Consider the following 12461-nt stretch of genomic DNA (forward strand, 5'->3'; position numbering starts at 1 on the left):
TGACCATGTATGGAACCAAGACACCATGCCCTCTCGGGTGAGATATCCTGTACAGCAGGGAAGCCAAAAGCCCTGCCAAAGGCAGCTATGAGAAATGTAAAGCCCCTGGGAACCGTCAGAAATATGGGACAGTACTTTGAATTTCTGGAGACTAGGATGGAAGCCAAAACACATCTCATTTAGATCACACGAGAGTCTGGCTGGAATTTGGGACATCTGTAAATTAAACACTCATGAAAACATTTCTTCTTTAATGCCTTGCAGTTGTAAACATTGCACACTAAAAAATAAAAGAGTTCATGGGAAGAACGGATTGGGGAAGATCATTCAAAACTATTTATAACCGGAGCACTCAGAAGACAATCACAGCCCTAGTACAAATACTAACAGACTTAAGTGCACCAGCAAATATACGCAGACCAGAGTAAGTCCTCAGCAGCTTTACACCTGGGCTTTATGTCCCCTTTGACTAACAATTTCATTAAAATTAAAAATACGACCCAGGTTGTAATTTTTTCCCTGAATCCATCCCTTTAATGAGGAGGAAATGTCTTCCCAGATCCTCTAGAAGCTTAACATGTGGAAAGCACAGTAGTTCTTGAGGCCATCAAACTAGCCATTACATGTACTAACGTTGCAGGATCACCATCTCCTGTTGCAAGCTCTTCTTTAATTATTGGAAAACTTCTCCTAATCACGTCAAAGCATTAATATGCTGGGGAAAAGCTGTGAATGAACTAATGTGACTTCTGCATGACACAGACATCGTGCCCTTCTTAACTGATCACATAGGAGATAATTCATGTCAATGAAATGTGTTGACAGAACAGACAGTACTACTTGCTTCTCTCTATTCTTTTTTTGGTTTTTTAAAGGAGGAGATGGAGACTTTAGGGCATCTTGGGACCCACTGAATTACCCATTTGAAGCCCTGCTTACCCCAGCGAGCATCCCTGGCAACAGAGTGATGACAATGATCTTGGGCATAAAGTCAGAGAAGTCATGGAAATCATGAAAAGACTCTTCTCTGAGCTCCAGGATCTTAAATATTCTGTTCCTCTTTCAAGACTGAGTTTTGTCTTAGAAACCTAATTATAGTTTCAGAAACTTTTCATTGTCATATATTCATTTTTATAGGCTTTCACTTACTCATTTGTTTTTTTTCATTAAATATATATTAAGTGGCTGCTGTGTTTAAGGGAAGGATACAAGACATGAATATATATTAATGTATATGTTTGTTTTCTAGGCTATCTCCCCCTCTAGATTCTGAAATCATTTACATCAAATGTTCATCTCTCTATCCTTACAGTCTAAGTCATGGCCTAGCATAGAACAGGTCTCCATAAATCCTGCTGAATGAATGAATAAAAGGAACTTACTTACTTGGCAGTTAAAGCACATGCCTTGGATCCAGAAGAGCCAAATTTGAACCCCTTTTCTACCACACAGATAAAACCATAGACAGGTTACTTAACTCCACTAGCCCGTTTCCTTATAAGTGCAGCGAGAGCAACAATAGCTGTTGTGAAAACTAAATGAGTTAATGGGTGTCAAACAGCACAGTGCATGGTACAATTCATACGTTCAATTAATGTTAGTTTGTTATTATTATTACTATTATTTCAAATATATGAATAAGATGTGCATCTTGCCCTCAATTTGTGTATTGATAGATCAGAATGACTCTAGAGATCATTTAAGTAATCGTTTTACTGGGGAGACTGACTCAGAAATGTAGTGATTTGCTCAAGGTGGATTTAATAAACTCAGTTAAGTGACGGCACCATGACGAGAAGAGTGTTCTAAATCCTAGTCTCTCTGTGGCTCCAAGTCCTTTTCTGAATCTATCTTTTACTCCTCACTCCCACCCAATGTCTGGAGAAAAGAAATAGATGCTACGATTATTCAGACATACAATTTCACATGTTCTTCCCTGTGTGTTACTGGTGTTACCTTGGAGACTTGCAGTATCCCATGAAAAAGATATGCCAAATATCATCATCTCCATGAAGCAGTAAGTGTTCTTTACATTGCAAGGAATAGAAGATTCAACATAAGCTAGATTAAATAGTAGAAGAGATTGTTGGCTCATGTGATAAGAAAGAGTGAAATATGACAGGCTTCAGTATGGGCTAATCCAGTAGCTCCATGATATAACACTAAAGACCTTGTTTGAATTTAAAAAAAAAAAAAAAAAAGAACCTTGTTTGTTAAGGTCTCAGCCCTGCTCTCCAGTGTCGGCTGCATCCCAGGGCTGGCCTCCCATCATGGTCACAGAATGGTGACAAGCAGCAATCTTATGTCCAATAGAAAGCAGAGAACTCCATCTCATAATCATCAAACAACATCTTGAACTCCATGATGACTGGACTACCTCTGAACCAATCCAGGTGATGAGGAAAATTCCATGTGCCAATTGGCTTAGACCTATGATATTCTCAACCAATCACCGTGGAAAGTGAGGTGGAATTAACCTGATTGGCTTGGACCACTCAGGGTCTATTCCATAGCTGTGTGTGGGGAAAATGCCACCAAAGATAGATGGTTGTTGCACAGTGGGAAAGAAGTAGAATGAAGAGCTGATGAACTACACCCTAGTTACAAATAAGGAAGACTAAAAGGGAAGCTGGGCATATTGGAGCTATATTTAGAATAGGGTTTTCTTGATTCTCATGCCAGTATGTTTTTTCTGCTATTTCCTCACTTCCATGAGAGGTGGGTCAATTTATTATTGATTCTATTTTTGCTCTCCTGGGTGAGTGAGGTGTGGGTGCCCAAGCACTGACAACAGGGATACTTTTCTCACTGCATCACTACTTGATATGTACCTGGTCTATGTTATTGTCTGCAAAGGATTAGAATGAGTTTGGGGGACCCCAGAGGTCAGAACAAACCTGTGCAAACGCAAGTACTTTTCATATATATATTTGTAAACGTCTTCTAGCCTTTTCATTGTTAGCACATAAATCAATGGCATAGTATAACCCAACATTACACAATGCACAGTAAATAACTGAGTGAACCGTGTCAGTGTCATCTTGAAGATGCCGTCACTGAAAAATATGGTGCTGGCACTTAAATATCAAACATCATCATAAGTTGTGTAAATAAGAATTCTTTTGTCATCTTGAGCACCAGAATTGTGCGTTAAGAAATGGCTCTCCACGTCTGGTCGCTTTATACTCCTCTGGAATTTCAATTCCATGTAATGAATTTGGGTTTGGATGTCAGCGTCCGTTTTCAGTTCTATTTACTTGCCTCTTTAATGAATTTTTTCTCTGGTAGCATTAGCAGAAACTCTTCAGCATGAATGTCTGGGAGAGTTCTTTGAAGTACCTGCAATGGTGCTGCATTTGGTTCCCCTTCTGTGTGTCCTCTTAACCTATCCAGGGTTTTCCTTACTTCACCTTCAGCACCAACATTGTGATGATGTTTTCCTGTCCCATCTTGAATGACTGCATGTTATCCAAATCCTGACGAGTTGTACATTGGGCATTGCATTCTCTTCTCTTCACAGAGTCAATACTGTTTACTTCTATCTCTGTTAAAAGAATGGAAATGGCAATAAAAACTATTAATAATGTAGCATTGGCTTTTCTTTTTGTAAGTATACTCTTTCTGCCATATTTCTCTGAGAATTTTCAAATAGAGATGTCATATTGCCAAGCAACAGTAGGGTTATTATTAATTTTTTCTTTTGTAACCATCTGACCAATGGTCATTTGCTTACCGCTAAGGGAAACCTTACTAGTGTCTTATGGGTTCAACACCCAGTTCTCCTGGGCTGGATCAGCCTACGCACCAGCCAAGGGCATAGTGGTCTACGCTAATTGGAAGGTAAGTGTGGGAGTCATACCCACTAACACCTCTCCAAATAGTGGCAGACACTTCTTGAGGTCTACCATGATCATACCTCTACAGAACATTGATTCAAGGGAAACATTGCCCATTTGTCACAGGTGATGGGATAGTTTTAGGGGGGTTAATGAGATGCCTGGTATCTCTTCATACCAGCAAGCTCCTTCTTTCAAACTCCACCCTTATTGAATGACCCAGCCATGTCCAACCAAATGTCCAGTGACATATTAATGCACTGTGCATGGCAAGATCCCATCCTCTACCTGTCATTCTCTGTGCATTTCTCTAACTGTAGGATTCTTCCTCCAGATGCACAGTTAATATAAATCCTGCTCTTCTGTAAGATTCGAATCCCAGCCCTCTACCTAACCCCATGTGGTGTCACCAGTTAGGCTGCCAAGGCAAGAATGGTTATTGGCAATACAGTCATAACACAATTATTGGACCAATAAAACCTGAGAGTATCTTTTATGTATTAATCCTATAAATCAAAGTGTAAATAAATGTTATGGGCTATTTGAATCCAGGGGCATTTTCTAAGTGTGGATACTTTTGACAGGACCAAACTTCAAGGACATTATAGTGTAGACCAAATGTCTCAGTGGTCATTTTGGACAGGACCAAATATCTGCTAATAAATTTTAGAACATTTTCATCTCCCCCAAAAGAACCCTTAGTCATCCCTCCTAACCCCCTCATTAACTCTTCTCAAAACTCTCTTTATTGAGAAATATGTCATAGATGCAAAGAAATAATTTAATATGTATGTAATGTTTAAAAACTGAAAATAAAACAAACAAAAAATAAGGTTTTGTTGAATAAAGAACTGACGAGAAAAAGACGATGCTAAAAAGTGAAAATAAAACAAATCTCAAATATTCATTCCCCAGATGGAAATATAAAACATTGCTAATACTATTGATGCTCTGTGTGCTTTTCTCTGATTTCATCCCCTTACTTTCCTCCTAGAGGTACCCAGTGTCCTGAATTTTTAAACATCAATTTGATTGCATTCCCTGATAATTTTAGAAGAAATACATGTGTTCTTAAACTATGTATTATTTAGTTTTATCTGTTTTTGAAAGTGGAACAAATCAAACTGAATATATTCTTCTGCAACTTGTTCTTTTCCCCCTCAATGCTATGGTTCTTGAGATTTATCCATGTTGATGCTTGCAGCTATAGTTATTTTCACTGCATATTTATGTTTGTTGTATGAGTGAAGCACAATTTATCCATTTCATAGAAGACATGTTAGTCACTGTTTTTTTGCAATTCTGAGAAAAACAATGCTGCAATAAACATTCTTTACATGCTTTTTAATATTCCTAAGTATGCACTTATATAGAGTACAGCCCCAGTTGTAGAAAGCTGGGTAATAGGGCAAGACCCTGTTCAATTTTATTAAGTAGTGCCAAGTCATTTATCAAAGCAGTTGTTCTATTTTCCACTCCTGTGAATAAACGAGATTCCTATTGTTTCACATCTTTGTTATTATTAGACTTAAATTTTTTTCAATTTAATATATTTATTTTGCCTTTCTCCAACTAATACTGAGGTTGCAAAGTTTTGTCACATTTGTATTAGCCAATCATGCTTCCTGTTCTGAGAAATACCTAATTTTGTCTTATGCTCATTTTCTATTTTGTGATTTGTCTTTGCATATTGTTTCATAGGCCTTCACTATACATTCTGGATACTAATTCTTCCTTGGTTATACCTATTGCAAATACCTACTTCAAATTTGTGGCATATGTCTGTGGTGTCTTTTGATGAGTAAAAATTCTTAGTCAAAATTATCAAACTTTTCTTTATGGGTCGCATGTTTTTGAATCTTGTTTAAAAAAATCCTATCCTTTATGAGATCAGAAAGACTTTCTTTTATACTGTCTTCTGATCATTTAAAAGGTTTTCTTTCACATTTAAATCTTAGATCCATCTGGATGTGATTTTAATGTGTGATGTGTAGAAAAGATCCAACACTAATTTTCCATATGAATAAGCACTTGTCAATATATAATGAAAAATAAGCTAATGCTTCCATTGATCTGAAACCTCAGCTCCATCATGTATCATGACTCCTTGTAGGCAAGTGTATGTGTATGGTACTTTATTGTGTTCTTTTGGAATAATTATCTCATTTTGCACCAGTACAACAGATTACTAACTATTATAGCTTAATAGTGAGTCTCGATATTTGGCAGGGTGAGTCTCCATTGGGAGCATCTTAACTACTAATTGGTTCTCCTTTAAAATTATTAGAATCAGTCTATCAAGTTATGTGAAAATTCTTCTTGCGATGTTGACTGGAATTCTGACAAATTTAAAGATGAATTTGGAAGGAATTGACATATTTATGATATTGAGTTTTCCTGTCCATTAGTAGAGTATCTCTTTCCTAGTATTTGTGTTTTCTTTAATGACTTTCATATAACATTTTACATTTTTCACCATAAAAGTCCTGGACAACTTCTCATATATTTTGGTGATTTTAATTTTTTGTAAGTATTGTTGGTTATTGCATTTTCGACTTGACTGTTGCTAATGTATAGAAATGCAATTGAATTTTTTTTGGGGGGGGTCTCAGAGCAGCCTGATGCTCTTTTTTTTTTTAGCTTTTTAGCATCTTTATTGGAGTATAATTGCTTTACAATGGTGTGTTAGTTTCTGCTTTATAACAAAGTGAATCAGCTATACATGTACATATATCCCCATATCTCCTCCCTCTTGCGTCTCCCTCCCTCCCACCCTCCCTATCCCACCCCTCTAGGTGGTCACCAAGCACCGAGCTGATCTCTCTGTGCTATGCGGCTGCTTCCCACTAGCTATCGGTTGTATATATATCTTTTACCTGGAAATTTTGCTAAACTCTCTTATGCTTTACGAGAATCTTCTATAGATTCTTTGAAATTTTTGATATAGAAAATCTCATCTTCAAGTAATGACACTTTTATTCTTGGTTTTCAGTGCATTTATCTTTTACCTCCTTTTCTTGTTTTATTTTGTTGACTAGAAATTCCCAATAAAATACTGAAAATAACTGGTGATAGCTATCATTCTCATCCTTTTTCTGATTGTAAAGGGAATACATTAAATATTTTATGGCTGACTATGATATACAGCAGGGTTTGCATAGGAATAATCTTTTTAAAGTTTTTTTAAAAAAATTATTTAATTTATTTATTTTTGGCTGTGTTGGGTCTTTGTTGCTGTGCGTGGGCTTTCTCTAGTTGCAGCGAGCAGGGGCTACCTTTCGTTGCGGTGCATGGGCTTCTCATTCTGGTGGCCTCTCTTGCTGTGGAGCACGGGCTCTAGGCGCGCGGGCTTCAGTAGTTGTGGCGCGTGGGCTCAGTAGTTGTGGCTCGCGGGCTCTAGAGCGCAGGCTCAGTAGTTGTGGTGCACGGGTTTGGTTGCTCCACGGCATGTGGGATCTTCCCGGACCAGGGCTCGAACCCATGTGCCCTGCATTGGCAGGCGGATTCTTAACCACTGCGCCACCAAGGAAGCCCAGGAATAATTTTTTAACTCCAAATCTGAGAAGCGTTTTAATGTTATCATGAGTGGGTGTGGAATTTTGATAAATTCATTGAGGTGATCATTTATTAATAATTTCCCTTTAACTTGGAAAGCAATGATTATAATAATAAAATTTCCTAAATTTTGAACCAACCAGACATCCTTGGAAGAAACTCAACTTGGTCATGTTATATTATGTATTTACATGTTTATGGATTGTTAGATTTGGAGTACATGTATGTATTCAGGAGTGAGATTGCTCTATATTTTTCTGTTATTAAAATAGAAGGTTATGGTATGGTTTTGTTGTCTAAGATGTGAAAGACAAAGAGTTGGGAAATTTTTCATCATTTAATTTACTTTAAAACATTTATTTTAACTTTATATATAGTAAAATTCATTCTTTTTGATGCACACTTGGTATGGTTTATTTTTCTATTTCAGCCTCCAAATGCAGAGATGTGCAGTGATATCTCGACCAGTGACTAATGGTGTTAAATATTTTTCCATGTTCCATCCATATATCTTCTTTGTTAAAGTATCTGTTCAGATCTTCTGCTTCTTTTTTAACTGGGTTATCTGTTTTCTTATTGTTGCCCTTTTAAAATTCTTTATATGTTCATATATGTATATATATACATATAGTACATATATATGATTTACAAATATTTTCTCACCCTTACAATACTGGTCAGTTTTCAAGTTTTGATTTCCTGCTCCAACTGGCCTGTTATTAATTATTTTTCAGAATCCTCAGGTAGTTGATATTTATTTCGGGGGGGATCTAGAGTTCTTAGTTGTAAGCAGTGGGAAAGATAGGCCATAAAGAACTAATTTCATCTCAGTCTGCACCAAAAGTCAGTCAGTTTTTAATTCTCAAAAGGTTTTTATGAAAGATTGGAATGATAAGTCTCTTTATGTTCTATAGAATTCACATATAAGACCATTTGAGCCTCTGTGAGTAGATTTTAATCATCCTCATGTTTTGAAATGGTCATAAGGTCATTCAGTTATTGTATTTCTCCTTTAGTTGGTTTGGTAATATACATTTTGGAGGGAATTTGTGATTTCACTTAAGTTTTAAAATTTATCAGCATAAAGTTATTCATAATATTTTCTTTTTAATCATCGTTTTATTTCTAGTCATGGCTCTCTTTTGTTACAGTATTCTTTATCTCTGGCTCCTCTTTTTTTGGGGGGGTGGCATGCCAACCTTGACAGAGGTTGACAAATACTTTATTGTTTACAGAGAATGAATTTATCTTCTTTTTATACATTTGCATCTTTATCATTTCCTTCCATCTATTTTCTTTGGATTCTTGAACATATTTTATCTGTAACTTCTGTAGTTGGATGTTTATTTCATTGATTTCCATCTACTCAGGACTGTAAGTATTAAAAGCTATACTTCCCCTCTATTTAATACTTCTGTTTTATTCCGTGAGTATAGGTTTGTGGTTAAGAATTCTTAGGATAGACTCTTGTATTTCTATCAGTTGTGTATTTCTAATAGTCTATTCCATGGGGAAAAATATAGCCTTTCTTTTGAGGCCTCTCTAGTTTCCAGCCAGTTTTACTAGCCCCACATGACAAGCACATGCCCTGCTGTTCCCTCCCCAAGAAGAGTCCATCTGTGTATGACATGCCTGATGCTCAGCCTGTGTCTAGAATGGCAGGACCCTTGGGGAATAAGTGGCTCTCAAACATCAGCTCACCTAGAAAAGGCTTGTCTCTCTCGAGAATTTTCATTCTTCTATTTTCCTTTGCTTTCACAACCCTCAGATATCTTTTAAAATATGAACTTTGCAGTTCACTGATTTTTCTCCAGTTGATACAATGGGAATGTGAACCTGCTACAACCTACAACGTTATCACTTAGAAATAAAAGTCCTCTTTGTACATTTAAAAACTATTTATTATATTCTTATAACTCATATTCATATCTCCAGTCCTGAGCTCTGTCCTCATTCTTCAATTCATATGTTCGCTTGCCCTCAGACCCATCGACCTGAATGTCCTACTTATTCTTCTAACCCAGAGTATCCAAAATGCAATTCATCAGGCACTTCCTCCCATACAGGCTCAGTCCTCTCATGCTCCCTGCCTCAGCTGACAGCACCACCATCTCTCCAGTCATCCAAGCTGTTTCCACCAACATAATGTGAATTGCTATCTGCTTACCTTATATCTGTAACCGTAATGATTGGTTAATGAACAAAACCTTGACTCAAGATAGGCCAATCAGAATGCTTCCCTGGGAATTTCATGCCTAATTCTGAAATAAGAGGGCTTTTCCCATCTGGAAAGACATGCACCTATAGCTATTTGAGACCATGGTTCCATTCTGATGGGTAAAGCAGAGCTGAGAGGGTGAGACAGTAATGATAGCTCCTGTTAATTGAGCACTCACTATGTGCCTGGCACTGTCCTTAGTGCCTTGCATGTATTAACCATTCAAATCCTTACAATGACCCTATGAGGTAGGTACTATTATTCTCCCCATTGTACAGATGAGAAACTGAGGCACAAAGGAATTAATTATTGGCCAAAATGGCCCAGTGCCAAGGCATGAGTACAACAGGCAGTCTGGCTCTTCTCTTAGCCACTATGCTATACTGCCCTCTGATGGTCAATCAGGCATTGCAGCTGAAGCACATCACAGGCAAAAGCATGATCATGTGCAAGTTCATGGTAACAAGAATTCCCATTTGTATGGAGTAAACATCTCTAAGGAAAAGAAGCAGGAGATAAAACTGAAAAACTAGCTTGTAGGTCACACCCTAAAAGCTCTTCATTGCTATGTGAGCCTGGACTCCATTCTGTTTTCCTGAGATCAATGCAGCTAAATATATGATCAGGCCACAATGCAGATACCAGTGTTCAGAGTCACCAGGCACAACTGTTGAAGTTGTGCACTGCACAAAGGCACCTAGCTGCAGGGACCAGTGGGGGCTGAAGTCCAGCTTTTGCATCTCTCCAAACCAGAGGCCGTGCGCAAGGAGTAGCCACCTGGAGATTGCACCTGTTTATAATTTGCACAAAGTACTATATTAACTAGCAGGCACCCGTCATCTTCTCTGCCGTGTTTTCTTGCTCTTAAGAAACTGGGAAACCTTTCACAGAAGCCACTACTGAGGGCATCTCCAGTGCCAGGCAATGAACTAGATGTTTAAATGCTCTGACTTCTGATCGTTACACAATGCAGTGTGGTAAGTTATAATATCCCACTACAGAAAAGAACTAAGGTGAAGAGAGGCTATGTCACTTGTTCAAGGCAGTGGGACCAACACTCAAATCCAGGTCTCACTCCAAGCAGCAGTGAGATTTTTAGTCCCCTCCCCCTACCTCTTCAACATCAATGTTACACAGAATTTTCACCCACGGACACCATGCTATTAATGTGCCAGTGCCAGGGCAAAGCTGGCCCGCTGGTTCCTGATCAACCACACCTAGGACCAATGACCCTGCTGAAGTCTCCCAGCAGCCCAAGAGGGGTTCAGAAAATCAGCTTCTGGGCTGGAAAAGCGGATGGAGTGGACTGCAGTTTGCTTTGAATCCCATCAGGAAATAAAGCACAGAAGACAGGCGAGCAGTGTTCCTGGCAGCAGACGAGAGTGAAAATGAAATCCAAGCTGCCAACTCGCACCTCTCCTTCAGTTTAACAAGTATATTATTGTCGAATTTGTATCTACGGACATGCCAGTTATGGTTCAAAGCCCTTTCTGTTTTAGCCACAACTCAGTCAGTCAGAATTGGCAGGGAAGGATTTTAAAAAAGAATACTTTTCAGTCATTGTTCTCCAAACTGAATCTTAAGTTACTGTGACTGCGTGTGAGGACCAGTCGGGGGAGTCCCCAGAGGTTTTTCTCGGGTCAGTGAAGAGGGCATTTTGCCCCACTTTCATTCTCTGGTCTTTAACTGGTACCATCTTCAAACAGAATTTTTTTCCCTGGAATTGTTTAAAATTTCAAACATCAAACACAGCCTCCGGGGAATCCTGGTTGAGGGCATAGAATCCTTGCTGAGCCAAAGGAAATAAAGAAATGATTCTGAACGAAGGAACTTACTTCCTTGGAGAGATGCTACTGTTAAGACCTGCAGATGGATGAGGGGTCAGAGAAACAAGAGATTTATTGTAAGAAATAAGAAAAGGAAGGGAACCCTGTCATTCTTGTATATGCTCAGTGTTGGGTGCTATTCTAAAAATTTATACTTATTAATTCACTTAAACATCGCAACAACCTGAGTGGTCAAATACCATGATTATCATCCCCTTTTACAGATGAGGAAACTGAGTCACTAAGTTAAATAAATCACTCAAAGTCAAAAACATTGGTAGAGCTCTGGTTGAATGCAAGCAGTTTGGACCAAGAGGCTGTGTTGTTGACCACCGTGCCACATGGCCTCTTGGTGCTTGCTTTGCTTCAAGGGACATTTATGAACACAATTCTCACAGAGGAAGAGCTTAATGAAGGTACAAGCAATGTGTTCTGGGTGCATACAAGAAGAAGCTGGAGAGGGTGGAAAATTAGAGACCACTTCACAGAATGGGTAGATTTAGACCGGATCTTGGGAAGTAGGTAGGATTTTGAAGACTCACAAACAAGAGGAGAGGCTTTTAGATAGTTCCCTCTCTTGAGCTCAGTTATGCAACTTCTTTTTGGACATTCCAAATTTGGCCATTCACTGTGATTTCAACTCAGCATATGTGAAACCGAACTCAATAGTTTTCCCCTCCCTCCCAACCTGTCTCTCTTGTACTCTGCTTTAAATGGTGATCTCTCCATTCCCTCAACCACCCAACTTAGGAATCCACCTGGATTCACCTCCTCAATATCTCATCAACAATTTTCCTGTGTCTCACAATCGTATTTTGACAAGAAACTCAATTTATCAGGAGGGTTTGGCCTAAGGGACACACAGGAGAGTCTTTGGGAAATTCTTCACAGGAAATACCCTGAAGTTAGTCCATGGAGAGCACACGTAGGAACAATTCAAGAAGCTTGGTTTGTTAGACTTGCACTAATTTGTTTGTTAACTTGGTTTGTTAACTTGCACTGACTGCTGCAAAATGAACCTTTCTC

Source organism: Eubalaena glacialis, chromosome 11 (genome assembly GCF_028564815.1).
Source record: "Eubalaena glacialis isolate mEubGla1 chromosome 11, mEubGla1.1.hap2.+ XY, whole genome shotgun sequence".
In the NCBI taxonomy this organism is placed as follows: Eukaryota; Metazoa; Chordata; class Mammalia; order Artiodactyla; family Balaenidae; genus Eubalaena; species Eubalaena glacialis.